Genomic DNA, 20,851 nt, shown 5'->3' on the forward strand with positions numbered 1-20,851 from the left:
AACCATCTCATTTTGCAGATAAAGAAATAAAAGCCCAGAAAAGATAGCTGACTTATCCAAGGTCACATGGATATTTGGTGGCAGAACAGGAAATAGAATTAAATTTGTTCAGTTGTACCAGTGTACATTGCTGGTGTTAGATCCATAGATTTTAAAGATATAAGAAAACTTAAAGGAGAGCCTGGGTCCATTTATCTAATATAGACAATGTATTGTCACCATCTTATAGGTGAGCTGAGACTCTGAACTTGCCTGGATTTGTAGATACCAAATGCTCCTTTAAAGTCCATACCCATTCAGATTTTCCTCTGGGGAACTCTGTTTCCCAAAATCTCAATCCATTGGTTCCAATCAGAATGATCCTACTTCTAGGAATAGATGCATGAACCAGGTCTGGCTAATCAAAACACTTCATTTCTCTGGTTATAGTTATTGGTGATCATAGGACTAAAGCTATATATTACATGGAAGTCAGGGAGCTTTACCCCTGAGGCTTTTGCTACAAGTGTTGGGAAGGTGGAGTTCTCCTTTCAGTGGTCTGGTCTGTAATTGAGTGTCCCAACAAGAAAGGAACAACACATTTAGATGATTCACGGAAGGTCTATATACAAAGGCACTTTTAACAAGAGTACTACAAGAGAAACTGCCAGTATCCTGAGGCTATTAAGAGTGGAAGAGCTGTCTCCCTCAGGCAAAGGGATGATGGGAAGAGTAGTTAATAAGTAATCAGACAGGGACAGTCATGTTGAATAGATCACTTTGGTCATGGGATATAGACAATCCAACCTGACCTTTTAGGAAGGGAGCCAGATGAATGAATATGTCGCCCTCATTCTCTTTCCTCTTTCCTCCTGCCATGGCTTACTATTGGTCAAATTTAGCCAATGCACAGGAGTTTTTTGATGTCCTCGACACAAGACAGCCTTTCAGGGCACAGAGCAAGGTAGATAAGGGTGGAAGAGGACAAGTATAAAGGGGCAGATTAGAAACTATCCAGTGTAATTAGAGAAACTAAGCTGAGAAGATGATTTTTTTTTTTTGGTCTTTTTTTTCTTCCTTCCTTTCTTTCTTTATTTTGAGGGATTTTCTCAGAATTTTTCCCCTCAGGTCTCTTGACATGTAATAGATAAATTAAATTGAAAATATTTACAGTATATAATGTAATGATTTGATATACATATACAATGTGAAAGAACTATCCCCCTCCCCTGAGTTCATTAACACATCCATCCCCTTACATATTCATCCTTATTTTTCTCTTTTGGTGAGAACATTTAAGTAGTACCCTTTCAGCAAATTTCAATTATGTAATTATGTAATACAGGGTTATCCACTATAATCACATGGCATACTTTAGATCTTCAGACCTTATTTTCTAAGTGGAAGTTTGTACCTTAAAAAACTCTCCCTATTTCCCCCACCCTGATAAGCCCCTGATAATCAGTTTTCTACTCTTTGATTCTATGAATATGACTTAAAAAAAAAATTCAACATGTAAGCAATACTATACAGTATTTGTCTTTCTCTGTTGGTTTTATTTCATTATCATAGTGCTACATTTATCCATATTGTCACAAATGACAGGATTTCCTTCTTTCTTAAGATTGGCTAATATTCCTCTATGTGTGTGTGTGTGTGTGTGTGTGTGTGTATGAAAATAGATTCTCTGCCTTGATGTAGGAACTTGCAAGAGTTTTAGCCATTTTATTTTTTCCAACTGCATAGTCTCCTCCCCCATTTTGATTATCCAGACATCCATTTAGTGTAGCTGTAGCTCACGTTTCCCAACTCCAGGAGCAATTGTAGAGAATGATAAGGCCTGAAAGAGCCTCAGAGATGCTCTAGCATAATCTTTGGATTTTACGTGTGAGGAAACTGCAGACCAGCGTGACAGAGTAAAATAGGTATTATTATTTCATTTTACTCATGAGGAAAAACAGCATCATAAAAGTCAAACAAATTGCCCTGAACCACATAGCCAGTAGGTGGTAGGGCTGGGCTGAAACCCATATGTGTCTGCTTCAAGTGGTCTTTTAATTAAATCACGTCAGTTGAACTCCTGAGATACCATTTCAACTCCTGACATACAAGAGTTGTGTTTTGTGAAGTACAAAGAATCAGGCCATGAACCCTAACATTTGGAATGGAAAAAGTAACGAAGAGCAGTTCAGGAGTGTTTACTTTCTGCCCTGTTAGAGTTAGAGCCCTTCTTCTTCTTAGCAACTTCTGAAGAGTCAACCCTATAATGGCTGACATGAATTCCATCTTGGCCACTGAATTATTGTCACCTATGGTCCTACTGTTCTAGCTGTCCTTTGATTATGTTGGATGTATCCTTACTCCTTCATAATTTTTTGTGCTTATATTAGAGTGTTTATTTTAGGTCTCTCGGAGGCCTCCCTCAGAAAATTTTTCTGGAGTTTGACAATTCCAGTTTGAAATTACTATGCGTTTTGTGAACATAACACATCTCATCTTTTCCTGTGATGATTCAATTAGTTCCCTGTCTATAGACTATGAATGCCTTTATGGTAGAGTTTCTGTTTTCTGTCTTTGCTTCTCCAGGATTAAGACAACACCTGCCCCAAATATGTGTTTATAGGTATTTATAAATGTGACTGGACATAAAGGACACACCCAGTTGGAGTCAGTCCAGTAGATATAATAAAGTGTAGTAGTGTACTCACTCTCAGGGCTCATACACTGTTAGAAACTCCTCATTCTATAGATGAGGGAACTGAGAAAGCACCTGAAATGAACTACGCAATGTCACAGAGCTGTACTTTAGCAGATCTGGGAATAGAATTTAGGAGGGATCCTTCCTTGTCTTGTGGGGCCTTTCTACAGCAACTGTGATTAGCAAACACCTTTTTAGCTATACAAGTCTTTATTGAAATAAAATGGGATTCAGCACACTATACCAGATTGTTAGAACTGTTTTTTTAAAAAATAATTTTTAAATAGACATATAATGTATTTTTAGCCCCAGGGGTACAGGTCTGTGAATTGCCAGGTTTACACACTTCACAGCACTCACCATAGCACCCCCCCCACAATGTCCATAACCCCACCACCTCTCCCTCCCCCCACTCCCCCTATCAACCCTCAGTTTGTTCTGTGAGAATAAGAGTCTCTTATGGTTTGTCTCCCTCCAGATCCCATCTTGTTTCATTTATTCTTTTCCTACCCAACCCCCCTACGTTGCATCTCCAAGAAGTAGAAAACAGTTTTGATTGCTATTGTTGGTAGTGTTGGCAGAGGGAGCAGGGGCCAGACAGAAGACTTGGTGCTCTGCCTGCTGCTCCCACCCACCCTACCCTCTACATCTAGGCCTTGGAAGGGTTCCATGGAATACAGTTTGAAAAACACTGTGCTACACTATGCCCCTTTGGTTTTTGATTTAGCTCTATAAATAGCTAAACAAATTCACAAAGGAACAAAACAAAATCCTGCATACATCCACTGCCCACCACTCCTCTTCTAAACAGGAAGTTTTGCCCACTTGGGAACCCCAATGGGGATCAGAGGAGCAAGTAGTCGTTTTCAGCCCAGCAAGCACAAAATGCCCATTCTTGCACTTTGAGCAAAGGCTGCGCAGCCGGGCGGGGCTCCTGTGGCCCATCTGCAGGGCTGTATCTCACAGGAAGTGGTGTAGCTCTTCAGAGATAAGTTTCACTGGAGAACAAAGAAGGATTTTGTTCACTGGCTCAAGAATGATGCATTGACCCTGGACTCAGCTTTTTAATTCATGTAGCTGGAAACAAGGCAAAAATGACCCAATGTGCTCATTTTTTCTCCTTCCCGAGTCAGGCTGAATGGCAACCCCTTTTTGTCTTCCAAAGAGACTCAGAGGTCACTGTCTGTCCTTTTCTATACTAGTCATTTCCACTAACCCACCACACTCCCTAAAATTAAGCTTGAACGTTTTATAATTGTGCTTACTTTACACATTTTTTTTTTCCCCCTTCTGGGAATCTCAGCAGCTGAGCATGTTGACAGGAAGATTGCTATGAATGGTGGAAGCTATTGCTAAGAGGTTTTGAACTTAATAGTCCCAGCAAAGTGTCACAGAACCATAGTGTTAGAACTTTTCCATGTCTGGAGAAACATGCTTCTTTTGTTATTTTTAATTTTATTTAATTTATTATTTTTTCAGTGTTCCGAGATTCATTGTTTATGCACCACACTCAGTGCTCCATGCAATACGTGCCTTCCTTTATACCCACCACCAGGCTCACCCAACTCCCCACATGCTTCTGAATGAAAAGGGACAGGCCTGGGTTTGAACTCCAAGTTTCCATCAGCTAAACCTTGAGCAGTTTTCTGACTTGTCTGTGCATGACCTTTCTCATTGGCAAAATTGGAATAATGATAACGCTGTTCTCATTTCAAAGATGAAAAACTGAATCCCAGAAAAGAGGTAGGTTCTGTGGAACAGCTGCAGCAAGTAAATGCCCAAGGTGCATGGGCAGGGCTCCTTGTGTGTGCTCAGAAGCTGGCCTGCTGGTGTGGCAAATACCTGACTCTCCATTTGGTGTCTCCATTGTAGCTTTGGGGGCACAGGGCTGACCACATCTGACTTTCCAGAAGCTGTACATTTCCTGGGAGATAATGAGGTGTGGTATGGAGGGAGACAGGATTTATATGGCAGTTAAATGTAGTTTGGTATCAAAAATATGATTGCATTATTCACTGTGGCATAGCAAAGATCACCTCTGCCCTCTTGCTTCTGGCTGGATCAGCAGATATAGACCACGATTAAGGAAACACTGTCAAATATTTCTTTATAGTTTAATTTCCCTCTTACTCTCCACTGCCTGCAATGCCCTTGCCTTTGGGAAAAGTGGTAGGATAAACATTTTTTTTTTTTAAATCAGTTTGTCCTTCTTGCTTTTAGGGGATAATTTAAGGATACCGATTGGCTCTGGTGGTGGAATGTCATCTTCGGCATGTGGCACGTGGGATGGGATGGCAAAGTAGGGACCGAGAATCTCCATCCAAAGCAAACTGAGGACATTTTCGCAGGTAAGAAAGTCCTGAGATGGGGAGAACGCTGCCTCCTGAAGCAGCCCATTTCATTTCTGAAATGCTGCCCTTATTGGAAGCACACACTTTCTAACAATTAGAGAAGTTGGGTGATGGGTTGGGTCAAATGTGGATTATGAGCTGTTAGTCCCAGGAAGTGGTTAAACATAAGCTGAATGTTAACCTTTTCAGGGAAGCAGTCAAAGGGATTCCTCCCTCTAGATCAGGCAGTCCTGGGCTTAAGTATTAATTATGCCACTTTATTCTCTAAGTTCTCAGCCTCAGTTTTCTCATATGTAAAATGGGGCTAATAATGCTTACCCACTGTGTTGTTCTGGGGATAAATTATGATGATCTATATAAAATGCCCAACATATGATAGGTCATCAATCAATTTAGTTTTCTACTTGCTTAGTTCCTTAGAGACATAGGTATTGGATCTTGGGGAGAGTAAATATCTTTATCAATGGAAAAAATTTGTAATGGAAGATTTCAGGCACTGTGGGAAATGGGTGAGAAAATATTTTTGAGAGTGGTATTATGAGTGCATTTGTGTGAGGTCAAGTTTCTATATTAGAGAATAATTCATCTCAATGTTCTAGGTCAATGTGGGTTCATGTGAAGCACAAGAGAGCATCAGTGGTCCGGACAATCAGAATCTCTATTGAAGGATTGGGGTATTTATATTAGCAGGGATACCATGGACATGGATTAGATTGGATTGAGGGGAAGATATAAAGTGGTAAGAGGCAAGGGTCTAGGATTTTTTGAACTTAGTAAAGTCTTCTACATTTGAGGGAGAACATCAATCTTTGGTGTTCTTACGTTATTACACTCTATATATTGACCTGTGTCTTCTTTACTAATCTGAACTCCATGGAGGTGGGAACAGCACCCTATTTACCTTTGTACTTCTAGTCTTTATCACAGTGCTTGATCCATAGACACTCGAGGAAATTGTTGTTCAAGTGCTCTGCAGGTTAAGAGAATGGGTTGGAGTGTTGAACTGTCTGTGTTTGCATCCTACACCTGCCACTTACTATGTAACTGTGAATAGGTTAGTCACTTAACTACTTAAGGCCATAATTTCCTCATCTCTAAACTGGGTATAATAATTATAGATATAGTGTTTGAGGACACAAGGTGATTAAATAATAGGTATAAGACATCTAAAATAACCTGGAAAATAATGAGAGCTTAATAAGATTAGTGATAATGTTGCTGTAATGATAACATTCTAGAGGGTAGAACTGCAACCAGAGGTTAGCAGCAACATGGATGTATTTCAGCACAAGAAAAGAAGTAATTTTCTGATGAAGGAAGGGGCGTATCTGAAGGCTGAATAGGCTGACTTAAAAAGTTGTGAGTTATAGTAATGAGAACAGCGTGGTAGTGGCCTAAGGATAAACACATGAAGAATAGAATAGAATAGAATAGAATAGAATAGAATAGAATAGAATGCAGAAGAGTCTAGATATAAATCTGTATACATATGGTCAATTGATTTTTGACAATGATGCCTGACCATTTAATGGGGGAAAAGATAATCTCTTCAGCTGATGGTGCAAACACTGTATACCTGTATACAAAAGAATGAAGTTGGACCCCTACCTCATGTTACATATAAAATCAGCTCAAAATAGCTCAAAACCTAAATACAAGAGTTAAAACTATAAAAAAATGAAAAGGAAACATATAACTAATCTTCATGATTTTGGCTTTGGCAATAACTTCTTAGACATGACTCTGCAATTATAAGCAACATAAGAAAAAATAAAGAAGTTGGACTTCATCAAAAGCAAAAACTTTATTTCATCAAAGGACACTGTCAAAAGAGTGAAAAGACAGCATGAGAAAGAATACTGGCAAATCATATACCTGATAAGTGTGTAGTATCCATAATATGTATAGGATTCTTACAACTCAACCACAAAATGACAAAAAGTTCAGTTAAAAAGTGGATGAAAGACTCAAATAGACAATTATCCAGGAAGATAAACAAATGGTCATAACAGGCACATAGAAAATGCTCAGTGTCATTAGTTATTAGAGATATGTAATCAAAAGCATAATAAATTACCACTTCATACCCATTAGGATAGTTTTAATTAAAAACAACAGAAAGAATCTGAGGGGTTTGAAGTGGCGGGGGGGTGGGAGGTTGGGGTAAAAGGTGGTGGGTATTATAGAGGGCACGGATTGCATGGAGCACTGGGTGTGGTGAAAAAATAATGAATACTGTTATGCTGAAAATAAATTAAAAAAACCAGAAAGTAGCAGGTGTTAAAGATGTGAAGAAGTTGGAACCTTCATATATTGCTGGTGGGAATGTAAAATGGTGCATCTATTGTGGAAAAAAGTTTGAGGGCTCCTTAATAAGTTAAATAGAATTACCATATGAACCAGTAATTCTACTCCTATGTATATATCTTAGGTAATTGAAAATAAGTGTTTGAAAAATGTCTATAAGAATATTTACAATACCACTATTCATAATAGCCTCAAAATAGAAATAACAGAAAAGGCCATCAACTGACAGATAAATAAGATGTGGAAAATCTGTATTTTGAAATACCATTCAGCTATAAAAAGGAATGAAGTATTGATATAGGCTAGTACATGGATGAATCCTGAAAACATACGGAGTAAAAGAAGTCAGACACAAAGACCCCATATGGTGTGATTTCATTTATATGAATTGTCCAGAACAGGCAGATCATAAAGACAGAAAGCTGATTAGTGGCTGTGGGAAAGAGGGAATGAGTGACTGCTTATCGGATATGGGGTTTCCTTGTCAGGAGATAAAAATTTTCTGCAACTAGATTGTTGTAATTGTTGTCCAATCTTGTGAATGTACAAAATGCCACAGAACTGTATGTTTTAAGATGGTTAAGATGGCAAATTTTATGTTGCATGTACTTAACTACAGTAAAAAAAAAAAAAGAAAAAAAGGAAGTAGTGAGATTCCTTTTGTAGCCAATATTCAAGTAGAGACTGAAAAGGCCTCCACTGGGGATGATGTCCGGGGAACTCCACAGGGTGATGAAGGCTGGACAAGATGACCGTGAAGGAGTCAGTGACCTGTGAATGATCCTTGACAAGAGCGGTCCTTGTTAGGAAGTCGGGATGCCACATCCAGGCTCTGTGACCCTGGGTGCTACTTACCCTGTCTCATCTGTAATGTGAGGACAGTAATTACAGGGTTGCTGGAAGGGTATATGGTGAATGCACAATACCTGACCCATGTGAAGTGCTATGTAAAGGCCAATCCCTTTTCTGGTTTTGGGATTCTATAATTCCTTAAAGGAACCTCCTAGTAATCAAAAATACATTTTCAAGATAATCAAGAAGTGCTTGGGCCACTGTGGAAGACCCACAGAAATCAGGCAAAGGTGAACACAGTCCCTTCTCCTGAGAAAACCACTGCCACCAGACCCATTTCCCAGGCCTTGAAGGGTTTTGTTCCTCATCTCTGTCTTTACTTTATTTTCTTCAGCTTCCATTGCTGAATAAGAAGGAAAACTGAACCAAGCCCCTGTCAAGCCCGTGAGAACACCTTCTTAGTTCTTTCCTAATTGGTTTCTGGAAAATGTTTCCATGTCCAGCTTGCTTTGTGGGTCCCAGCCCTCCCTGTGTTTTGGCTTCACAGTTTCTGTAATACTTTAGTTTGTTAGGATTCTGACTGTAAATGGTCAGTCACCTTCACTTTCTCTGAGTAATTACATCCACAAGGATTTCCAAGGCTGAGGTCAGCACTTCCACAGGCCTGTGGTATTTTCAGAGCTCATACTCATGGATTTGCCAGAAGGCTATGATGGAAATTAAAAACAAAGGCATTCCCTGACCTCAGAATATCTCATTTACAAAGGTCAAAACTCCATGAGTGCGTGGCCCATGCCAGGCAGGGAGCTGGGGCAGATTCCCCTTCCTGTGGGTCCTGGAAAGGGAGAAATTTCAACTCACCCACCTGTCCTCCTTACCATGAATGCAGTGGCCAGGGGATCAGGGAAGGGGACTGAGATGGTGGAGGCAAGGGTGAAGGGACAGGGAGATGTGTCCTTGAGAACTCTACATCTTCACAGATGGTGTGTCATGGTCATATATTCCAGAGTCTGGAATCAAGGAATCAGAACTGGATTATAAATCTGGCTCTAATTTAGTTTCTTTATCTATTAAGTGGAAGATAAATATATTTATCTTGAGGGGTTATAGCGAAAATTAAATACGATAAAATATACAGCACAGTGCCAATAATAGCTGGTATTTACTGAGCACTTACTACATGTTTAGATCTGTTTTATGTGTTTTGAAGGAGTGACTTATTTAATCACAACAACGCTAAGAATGTAGGCATACCTTAGAGGTTTTGCGTGTTTGGTTCCAGGCCACCACAATAAAGAGAATACACCAATAAAGAAAGCCAAATGAGGGGCGCCTGGGTGGCTCAGTGGGTTAAAGCCTCTGCCTTTGGCTCAGGTCATGATCCCAGGGTCCTTGGATCGAGCCCCGCATCGGGCTCTCTGCTTAGCAGGAAGCCTGCTTTCCCCTCTCTCTCTGCCTGAAAGAAAGAAAAAAAAAAAAAAGAAAGAAAGCCGAATGAAAGTTTTTTGTTTCCCGGTATATATAAAACTTATGGTTACACTGTAGTGTAGTCTAATAAGTGTGCAGTAGCTTTATGTCCGAAGAAAGTACATATCATAATTCAAAAATATTGCGAAAAAAATCCCAACTACCGACTGAGCTTTCAGTGAGTCACTGATCACAGATCACCATAACACATATAGTTATAATGAAAAATTTTGAAATTTTGAGGGAATTGCCAATATGTGGCACAGAGACACAAAGTGAGCAAATGGTGTTGGAAAAATGGCACCAAAGATTTGCTCGATGCAGGGTGGCCATATAAACCTTCAATTCATTAAAAAAAAAAAAACATTATCTGTGAAGCATAATGAAGTGAAACACAACTAATGGGGTTATCCCTGCATTGTTTCAATTCCCACTGTATATATGTGGAAACGGAGTCCCAGAATAAAGGAAGTACCTTGTCCAATGTTCAGATCTATTTAGCGTTTGGAATTAAGCCTAGGTAATCTGTTCCTAGTGCCTATGCTGTTAAATATTAAGCTATATTGTCTATCGCATTTTCTTGATATAGAGGCTGAATTCCTGCTATGATGTGGCTTTCAAAATAGTTATTCCCAGGAAAGAGGGAGTTGAAATGCGTTTCTGAGATTCCTAGGATCTTGCCTCAGTGCGAAATAAAGCACCACTGTATGTCACCATCATGGCCTGACTTGGTTTTTGAGGGTCCTACTGGGAATCTAATTTTTGTTCACAAATCTGTTGCTGTGGAAAAATTCATTCAACATTCTAGAAGATCGATTTACACAAGGATGTTTTTTGCTAGTACTTATAGCAGTGGAAGTGGTGTAGTAGTAATTTTCCTCACCCTTAAAGACAGCCAGTGTGCTTATCATCTCTTTTTGTATTTTTAAAGTGTTTAGCATGAGATGGAGAGGGGAATTGGAAAATTGGTTGGGTTTTCTTTTTTGAAAGCAGAAAACAATGTAATTAGTGGGAAATTTACCCGTAATCTTGATCTTCAAACTCTTCCGCCCTTTCATTCCATTAAGATTGCTTTTTTTTTTTTTTTTAAAGGAAGGAAAAAAATGCATAAATAGCTAGGCTACTAAATTCTCTTTAATGACTGAAGCTAATAAGAAATGGCTCTGGTATTTCATCCAGCCTCTCAAATAATGGCTCTGTTGTTTTGATCTCAGAAGTGTAAGGGAAGCTTTAATTTCAGAGATGGGCGTCCCTGTCTCAAGCACCTGAGAGACTGCATTATATATTTGAAAACCATTTTACAATGTCCCTTCCCAGAGTGTGAGGCCATTGATGCTTTGATGTGGTTAAGTAATTTCGTACAATCATGTAATAGATTAAATTAGATTTCAGCTTCCTTGACATTTCTGAAGAATGCACACGAAATGAGGGCATCCATAATCTTGCAGCATTTCTCATTTTTCTGCTTTTATTTTTCCACAGTAAAATGCCAGTAGAACAAGCAGCAGAGTCCCTTCCCTTAATCTTGAGTAGAAGTGAAAGAGAAATTACTGAATTTTGTTCTGACGTATCCATGCCTGAGTGGGAGAAGAGATGATGGGGGAAGACAGACGGAGACATTTTTCCCTAAGATATCGAAGAAGAAGCTGCTTTATTTTTTTTTTTTTCTATTAACTATGGGGTATATATTAGTGGTGGAGGGAAGAACAAAAATCTTCTGAGATTTATAAATAGGCAGATCTGAGTTTTAATCTTGATTCTGTGATTTCCTTGTTTTGTTACTTAATCTTCCCGAGCATGTTCTCTAATCTGTAAAACTGGAATCACAATATTAAAGCTGAACAGTTCATGCGAGATTAAATGAGAGGATGCAGATAAAATGTCAGTCAGAATACCTGGCAGAGTTAGTGCTCAAAAAATGATTGTTCCTGTCCTCTGATTCCAAGTTGGTCAGTTAACAAATCTGACTAAAACCTATACTCTCCACTTGACATCTCTAGTTAGAGAATTTAGCATCACTCAAACTTTAAAGGTCCCGAAATTAACTCATGATCTTCCCTTCTGCCAGCATCCCTGAGCTCAGCACAGGGTACCCTCTTCACCTGGCTGTCCGCAAAAAGAAAACTAGGAATCACTCGTGAAATCTGCCTCTCCTTCAGTCTTGACAACCAACGAATCACCAAGTCCTGTCAGTTTTCTTCTAAAATATTTTCAGATCCTTTCATTTCAGAGAAACATCTCCAACGTCAGTCTTGTTAGCCATGCCCGAACAATCTTTACCTTTCTCCCAAGTCAGATGAACTCTCCTCTCCTCTTCTCCCTGCATTCACCATAGAACTTCTCCATCCTGTCCGTTATGGAGAGTGCTTTTATAAATGCGAACCTTGTAATGTTCCTTCCCTGATCAAACACCTTATTACTGTTTTTATGAAAAAAGACAAAATCTGTTTTGTTCATCATCTACCACGAATGCATAATCTTTTAAAAACAATTTGTAAATTTAAATTTGATTAATGTATAGTGTATTATTAGTTGCAGAGGTAGAGTTTAGTGATTCATCAGTTGCGTATAACACCCAGTGTTCTTTACATCTAGTGCCCTCCTTTATGCCCATCACTCAGTTACCCCATCCTTCCTACCCTCTTCCCCTCCAGCAACTCAGTTTGTTTCCTAGAGTTAAGAGTTTCTAATGGTTTGCATAAGAGACTCTTAATCTCAGGAAACAAACTAAGGGCTGCTGGAGGGGAAGTGGGTGGGAGGGATGGGGTGGTTTGTTGATGGACGTTGGGGAGGGTATGTGCTATGCTGAGTGCTGTTAACTGTGTAAGACTAATGAATCACAGACCTGTACCCCTGAAACAAATAATACATTATATGAAAAAAAGGTTTCTTATGGTTTGTCTCCCTCTCTGATTTTGTCTGATTTTATTCTGAACTCAGTAAACATTTTTGAATAAATGATTTTTTTTTAACAGTACAGTCTGGTTGCTCTTTGTAGGATGAAATGAAGGAAATAAGAGGACAATCACATGAAGATACTAGACTAAGGACATGAAGGCATGAAGAGTTGAGGATATTCCAGGAAGGGGGAACATCATGGGCAAAGGATGGTGTATGGGTAACAGAGATAAGCAAAATGGAAGAAAAAAATTTGAAGAAATAGTGTAGGACTCTGAAAATTACACTGAGGCTGATAAACAAATAGCTTTTGAGCATCTTTAGAGTGATGACTCTCAATGTCTTAGTTGTGTAACTATTTCAACTTATTGACTGTCCGAGATTTTAATGGTAATAAACAATCTGAGAGGAATGTACAAAAATAAGTTATTATTTAACTTCTAGTGGGAAATATGAACTTGTATGCATGCTATAGTATTATAGCACAATGTCCAGTGACCTCAAGATAATTCAATACATAAATTATGTTAAGCTTTGTTAGTTGTTTTCTATTTGTTCCCTCTGATAGTTTATTCCTCTTTTCCTCTGTTCCTTTTTTCTTAGTTTCTTTTGGATTCTTTGACTATTATTTTTAGAATTCAATTTTAATTTATCTCAGTGTCTAGCACATGGCAGGTGCTCAGTACATATTTGATAATTGAATCAAAGAGTAAATAGTATCTGAAACATAAAATTCATAATAAATGGAAACTTCTTCCCCTTCCAACCGATGGGTGATATGGTAGGAAGGATGGAGTTTGGGCAGTCACTGGTAGGATTCACTTGACAGCTGTGAGAAGAACCTGGCTATCATTCAAAACTCAGGGTGGGAGGCAGCTGGCAATTGATATTAAGAGTGAATAAAGCAGATCTAGACCTATGGGGCTGGCCTCAGGCAATATTGTGATAAATGCTCATCATTATTATTTTTATAGTACCTTGCATAAGTATGTTTCACATCTTTCAAAGCACTTTTTATACTTATGATTTTGCTTGTTTTTAGGACAGTTCTGAAAGAAAGGGTGCCGGTATTTCATGGATGCTAATTATGTGTCAGGCACTATATGTACATGTGTATGTATACATGTGTAAATTATGTATCATATATAAATTATATATATAGCACCTGATGTAATTTACTTGTATTAGCTATCAGTCCTGAGGAGTATGCACGGGACTGAAATCAGAGAGCCTCAAGTTGTTTTGTACTTAATAACTTTGAGTAACTCATTTGATGTTTATGGGAATGTTTCCTTATTCTGAATTCTGATTTTCACTACTCAGTATAAAATCTTCGAAAAGATACTTAACTACCCTGTGTCTCTATTTCCTTATATGTAAAATAAAGATAATAGAATATATCTCATAAAGTCACCCATTCACTAACAGATATTTATTAAGTGCTTGTATATGAGGCTATGTTCTAGGATTTTGCAGCACATTGATAAAAAAAGAAATGGAGACTATTATAAAGTTGAATGAAAGGAGTTAACACATGCAAAACAGTGCCTGTCATAAAAAGAACAATCAATCAGGGTGTTATCTTAAAAATGAACAAATAGTATTTTCTGTGGTCTAGGCCAGGCTGAATTTTGTTATGTGTAAAGAACACTGTTGTAATTCAGATTTTTTTTCCTTCTCTTAAATCCTGGCTTTTAAGACTATGGATTTACCAAGGATTCAAGAGAGTCAGTTTTAAGTTGACAAAAGATCCATGTTTTTGTACATTGTTTGCTCTTTCCTAGGTTGATCTTTCTCGGTTGGGCTTAAATGTGGAAGGTTGTCAGAGACGTGATTTCCAGGCCAAAGTAATAGTAAATTTTAATATTTATTTAAATGTTCAGTATTCATGATTATTATCTTAGGGATTCCTAAAAATTCCTAATAAAAAAGCTTAAGTCCAGCAAATGACTGGTCAGTGTCAGGATCCTTTGGCAACGTAACTTAATGTAGATGGAAATCATTAAGGGTAAGTAAATATTCATAGGAAATCATGAAACATATACTATAAAGGCCAACAGTCTAAGTAAAATCAGGCCGTCTTTGGAAATGGTGCATCCAAAAGATTGACCAGGTGTGTGTTAGAGAGAGAAATTTCACAGGTTTGGTGATTATTAAGAAACTGATTTACCCTTCCATTTCTCAAGGCATTTTTGCAAAGCAGAGTTAAAGACATTATTTTGGGATTCTTAGTCAACAAAAATAAGAACATTCCTGAATAACTTAATATCCAAATGTAGAAAGATACACTTGAGTGTTTTCAACAATGGGGATTTAGGGATATAATTTAGGATGTGCAGTGATGATGAGTTTCAATGTATTTTTCAAACACATGGCTGGTTATGTGTAGAGTGGAAACATTTATGATCTATGCCTTTTATTGGAAAGCCATTAATTTTTCTAAATGCCCCTCTCTTAGGCTGAGGGACTAGAGTTGGCCTGGTTGGTAGGCCTACTGCTATAGAAGGAAGTTTCTTAGTCAAAGCTGGAAATCTTGGCAGCTGAGCACATATAAGGTAGATTTGAGCAGGTAGTTGAGTGTATTAAGTAAAAGAAGTCACTGTGTACTTGGAAACTGGAATATGAGTCCAAGATTGGGAGAACTGCAGAGACCAATGAAGACCAGCAGGTTGAGAACATGTAAGGGATTATTATAGATAGTTCTGTGAAGCAGACACTAGAGTCTTTGTTGGTCTTCATGGATCTACTTGAGCTTGGTATCTGGGAAGGCAGGCTACATTTAATGGTCTAGGCATGAAATGGATACAATAGCCATTATACTTATTTAAAGACTGTCCATTCCACTATTCTTTACCATCACTAAAAACTAAACTGCAATCTGTAAGCCTCTTTCTTTTCATTTTTCCTTCATGTTGAAATTAACATATTTGCTTTTAAAAACTTTTCTATCACCTATGCATGGTATTTATTTAAAAACAAACAAACAAAAAAACAAGGATCAGCCTCAAATCCAAACTGGCTTTGGAAAGCAAAGTCATTATGAATGTTTGTGAACAATGAAAGCCTCTAATTGGAATATTAGATGGCAAAATCCTTCCATTCTTGTAGGAAAACAAGTCCAGCGTGGGATGGCTTTGAATGACTTAATGCAAATTAGCTACTGAAATCAGAGTGGGTGGTACCACAGTTTGCAGCATAGATAGAACAACAGTTCCCAAACCTGGTTAAGCATCAGAATCACCAGTGAACTTATTAAAATGAAGATGTCAGACCAAATTCACTGAAGTAGTGTCTCTCGAAGTGAGTGGCTCCTGAATTTGTAGTTTGAATTTTCTTCATATGTTTGATTTTATTTTAGTTTTTTATTTTTTAAGTAGGTTCCATGCTGAGCCTGACTTCAATGTGGGTCTTGAACTCAGTGACCCCAAGATCAACACCTGAATTGAGATCAAGAGTTAGATGCGCAACTCACTGAGCCACCCAGGTACCCCCAAATTTTCTTCACAATTTAATCTAAAGCACAGGAAAGTTTAGGAACTATTGGGATAGTGCACTGGAATGATTTCTATCAGAGTTTATCCACATGTGGCCGGTAGTCCAGTTGCCTCTGAGTCTTGGCGTGGTAGGGTGAGAGTAAAAGTAAGGAAAGAATACACATTAAAATACAGATTCCTGGGCTTCACTGAAGTTTGTTGAATGTTCATTTATAACGAATGCCTCAGGTGATTTTCTTTCTTGAAGACATTATTTTTAAAGAAGTTTTAAGTTTACAGAAAAATTGAGATGAAGGTAGAGAGATTTCCTGTATATCTCCTTCCCACATACATGTACAGCTTCTCTAATTATCAACATCCCCCACCAGAGTGGTACATTTGTTACATGAATGAATCTATACTGATGCATCATTATCACCTGAATTTCATAATTAACCTTAGAGTTCACTCTTAGTGTTGTACATTCTAAGGGTTTGGACAAATATATAATGACATGTATCCACCATTAGGGTATCATCAAAAACATTTTCACTGCCCTAAAATCTTCTGTGCTATATCTTTTCATCTCTCCCCACTCTCCCAAACCCTGGTATTCACTCAACTTTTTATTGTCTCCATTGTTTTGCCTTTTTTGGAATGTTATATAGTTGGAATCATGTAATATGTAGCCTTTTCCGATTGGCTTGCTTCACTTAGTGATATACAATTAAGTTTCTGCTATGTCTTTTCATAGCTTGATAGGTCATTTCTTCTTAATACTGAATTTCTTTTTAGTACTGAATTTAGTACTGAATTGGCCCTAATAATCAATGTGGTAGGAAATGTTTGAAAGAAATGGGGAAGGAACCTAGTTATACTGGGAACCTACTGAATCCTAGGCAGGACACTTGGCAATTTATCAATATAATCTGATTTTTTTTCTCTTGATAAGTATTTTATGAAACAAATATTAAGACACATAATTAAAGAGGGCCTTATTTGAGGTTCCACAGTTGCCAATAAAGCTGTACTAAATTATGTGTAAGTCAGGAGAACTAAACTTTAATTCCCACTCTGGTAGTATCTATCTCTGTGGTATCAGCTATGTTTCTGGTCCTGTTTCCTCATTCTTCATAGCTTACATGTCATGTAGAGATGCCTGTATTTTCTCTAGTGGTGTTCCTTCTTAAATATCTAGTAATAGACACTGGACCACAGAAAGAATGTCTCCATAGGAACTAAGCCTGGTATCTGAGGGTCGTATATTCTCTTTTCCTCTAAGTAACTGTCTGAAGTTAATATTTAAATGCTTTGAAAAAATAATTCTTAAGAAAGAATTCTATTTTTTTCATATGTGCAGGCAGCCTGAGATAGAAATCCAGTGTGTTGAAGATGTATTGGTATTATTTATTTACTTATATAATTTAGAATGCTCCCAGGCACCTGCCCTCGAAGTAGGGCCATATATATTAACACCAACAGAATCTCAAGAGACTTATTCAGCGAAACTAGAAAAATAAAAAATGGTCTCACATTTGCTATGGCTATTTGGCTTCTACATTCCTCGATAAATGATGTCTAACCTCTGGGACCCTCTGTGTACCACTAAAGGTTAAGGGCCTTTTTTTCTAGGTGGCTGTTCTATTTATAGTGCAGATGGCCTCATTCTGGAACTAAATCCTGTGGGAAACATTAACAGTGGCATCAAGGCAGCAAGGAGATTTCTGGTGGTTCCTTAAGTCACCCATACCTGTGCCCACACTATCCTCCCCGGCCAGTGGGTAAGCTATGACATGAGATGCATGCTTCCATGTCCTTCTATGTGACTAGATTTTCTGTGGCCCCAACTCATGTTGCATCAGAATGAGTTCTGTGGCGCCTCTAGACTTAGCAATCATACCCCAGGTTTTCTCCAGGTCCTTGGCTTGACTTATGCTTTCATCTTCTTCTATCCAGTTGCCTTTGCAGTGGCTCCACAGGACGCTGTCCATGGCCAGCATTCAGTACTCAGCACGTGGGTGGTGACTGGCTTTGTTAGTACTCTCACCTCTCCACAGTTCCTTGACCACAGCAGGATAAAATGAACAGGGACTTTAGTGAAGATTAGAGTGACCACACATTGGTTAACTTCCTTTGTCCAGTATAATTATTAATAATTTCCTCTTTCACTTACAAAATGGCCTAGGTTTGAATGATTCAATTATATTATCGCTGCATGTATAATATTCTCTAGCCTATGGAAGTGGTTCTGTAGTGTCACACCCAAAAGACAGAATTACACCAAATAAAAGCTGCCTTTCATGAATTTTCATGTATTATGGAGTTTTTCAAAACAAAGCTGCTCCTAGCAAAGTCCCTGGTGCACCATACACATAAATAAATGGATGTTTTATATTATCAATTCTCATCACTAGTCCCATTCCCCGGTTAGTGTGGATAGTAAATGCACAGAGAATCAGCCCAGCAAAGCATCTGCACTCCTCACAGGACATGTCAACCTCTATATTAAAGGGGGTCTCAGGACATACTTTCCACTTTGAATCAAAGATCTAAACTTCACTAACCAGCACATCCTTTCTGTTTTCTATTGCCTGATCTGTGACTCATTTTTAGATAAAGAGAGGTGTTAAAATGATGGAAGATGATGTTGCAGAAAAGAAAGAACTGAGAGGTCTGGATGTAATAAGTGTTTGTAGCTGAAGCAATTCAAGGTAAAGAAGAAAAGATAGCACATGAGGAACAAGGTCTTTTACAAGTGACAGGTATTTTACAAGTGACTGATTTTTTTTTTTTTTTTCAAAATGAAGGCGGATTTGGGGTCAGAGGATGGGAAAGATTGGATAGGGGGCTCTAAAAGTCCTTTTTAATTATGATTCGTTTTACCATGTCTGGTCACAGTGAAGGCCTCTGTGTTTCAGATGATGTTGGAAAAGTGCTCTCCCCTTCTGGGCCTGGAGGAAGCATGTACTCTCTAAGGCAGCCAGATTCCAGGTCTTGGAATGAATGGTAAGCCTTGGAGCAATCGCATGTCCTCTGCTAGGAATGCATTCCTGGGGATTTGTGGTCTCTCCATCTGGGCTGCAGGTGATGGAGTGGCATTAGATCAGGGAGGGGGAAAGGCCCAAGAGGGGATCTGAGACCCTGGGCTCCACAGGAGCTTTAGCTGGATTAACACGAAGGCTGCAGTCATGGCCAGGCAGAAGGATTTTCAATTCCCAAAAGCAGCATACTTGGGTATGGTGCTGGGGCAAGTGCGGGGGAGGGGTGTGTTAAATGATCATAGAGGAGCACCTGAGTTTCGAAGTGAAGGAGAGCTGGAAACTTCTTAAGCAGCAAAGGTTAGAGGAGAAAACTACATAGATAAGCGCAAGGATGAAGGACAAGAAGTTGATCATAAATAAAGGGACCTCTTTTGGCATGAAATTAGCTACTAAGCGCTTGAGGAAAGATCCCAGTCTGTAACCCTTTAAATACATGAAACAACTTGTAAATGAAGGCCCAGGTTTCTAAATAGAAGTAGTATGTTTTATATCTTGACTCAAGAGTGGGTGATGAAGAGAAGGCTGTACTTAAAAAAGAGTGGTTTCAAGTCCTAGGTCTACCCTTAAACTTTTCATATGTGATTGGACATGTTCTATTTTGCCTCCATTTCTTCACTTAAAAAAATTGGACTCAATATCTGTGCTAATATGGTAGCTACATAAGATGACTTAAATTTAAACTAATTAAACAACAACAAAAAAATAGTTCTTCAGTTACACTAGTCACATTTCCAGTAGTCAACAGCTACATATGGTGAGTAGCTACCATTTTGGACAGGGCTGATATGGGATCTTTTCATTACTGCAGAGAGTTCTTTTGAAAATATTTACCAGGATGATCTCCGAGACACCTTCTAGCCTGGATTTTCTCTGAGTCAGTTTGGAAACTGTAAAGAATGTCATTGTGTGTCAGGAATGATATGAGATGCCATTTCTGCCCATCCCAGGATTCTCTGTGAACAGTCTTTGCAATGAAGCTCCTCGGGGCTGGTGGAAACTTTCTCAGAGTTGAACCACGCTCTGAGGTTCTTTCTTCCCCATCCTCTGTCTATCCCTCTCCTTCCACAAGGACCAGATCTGCATCACAGCTCGCCTACTGCTTCTCCTTCTCCCTTTATCTTTTGCAGGCATTGTCCTCAATGAATACTTGCATTTCTTTTTCTTTTCTTTCTTTTCTTTTCTTTTTTTACTGTTCTATTTTTGGTTTGGCAGTTTTCATTTAAATTTCAGTTAGTTAACATTCAGTGTAACATTAGTTTCAGGTACAGAATTTAGTGATTCAATACTTATATACAACACCTGCTCCTCATCAGAACAAGTGCTCCCCTTAATACCCATTACCTATTTCACCTGTCCTTCAGCCCCCTCCCCTCTGGTAACCATTAGTTTTTTCTCTATACTTAAGAGTCTGTTTCTTGGTTTTCCTCTCTTTCTATCCCCCTATGTTCATTTGTTTTGATTTTTAAATTCCACATATGAATGAACTCATATGGCATTTGTCTTTCTCTGACTTTTTCATGTAGCATAATACTCTAGCTCCATTCACATCTTTGCAAATGGCAAGATTTCATTCTTTTTTATGGTTGAGTAATATTCCATATGTATGTATATATATATATATATATATATATATATATATATATATATATATATACTGTGTCTTCTTTATCCATTCATCGTTTGATGGACATGTGGGCTCTTTCCATAATTTAGTTATTGTTGATAATGCTGATATGTTATGTTGATAATGTTGCTATAAACATTGGGGTGCATGCATCCCTTCAAATTTGTATCTTTTGGGTAAATACCTACTAGGGCAATTGCTGGATCATAGAGTGGTTCTAC

General features: G+C 38.4%; 1 long non-coding RNA gene across 2 annotated transcripts in view; it reads left to right on the forward strand.

The window, feature by feature from the left end:
- The window catches only part of LOC116567952, a 152,638-nt gene that overhangs the window by 25,909 nt on the left and 105,878 nt on the right, over window positions 1–20,851 (forward strand). For both annotated transcript variants that reach the window (XR_004276447.1, XR_004276448.1), the window contains exon 2: window positions 4,898–5,025. This is a non-coding gene — a long non-coding RNA (uncharacterized LOC116567952). The remainder of the gene's footprint in view (window positions 1–4,897; window positions 5,026–20,851) is intronic.

The sequence above is a fragment of the Mustela erminea genome, chromosome 10 (assembly GCF_009829155.1).
Source record: "Mustela erminea isolate mMusErm1 chromosome 10, mMusErm1.Pri, whole genome shotgun sequence".
NCBI lineage: Eukaryota > Metazoa > Chordata > Mammalia > Carnivora > Mustelidae > Mustela > Mustela erminea.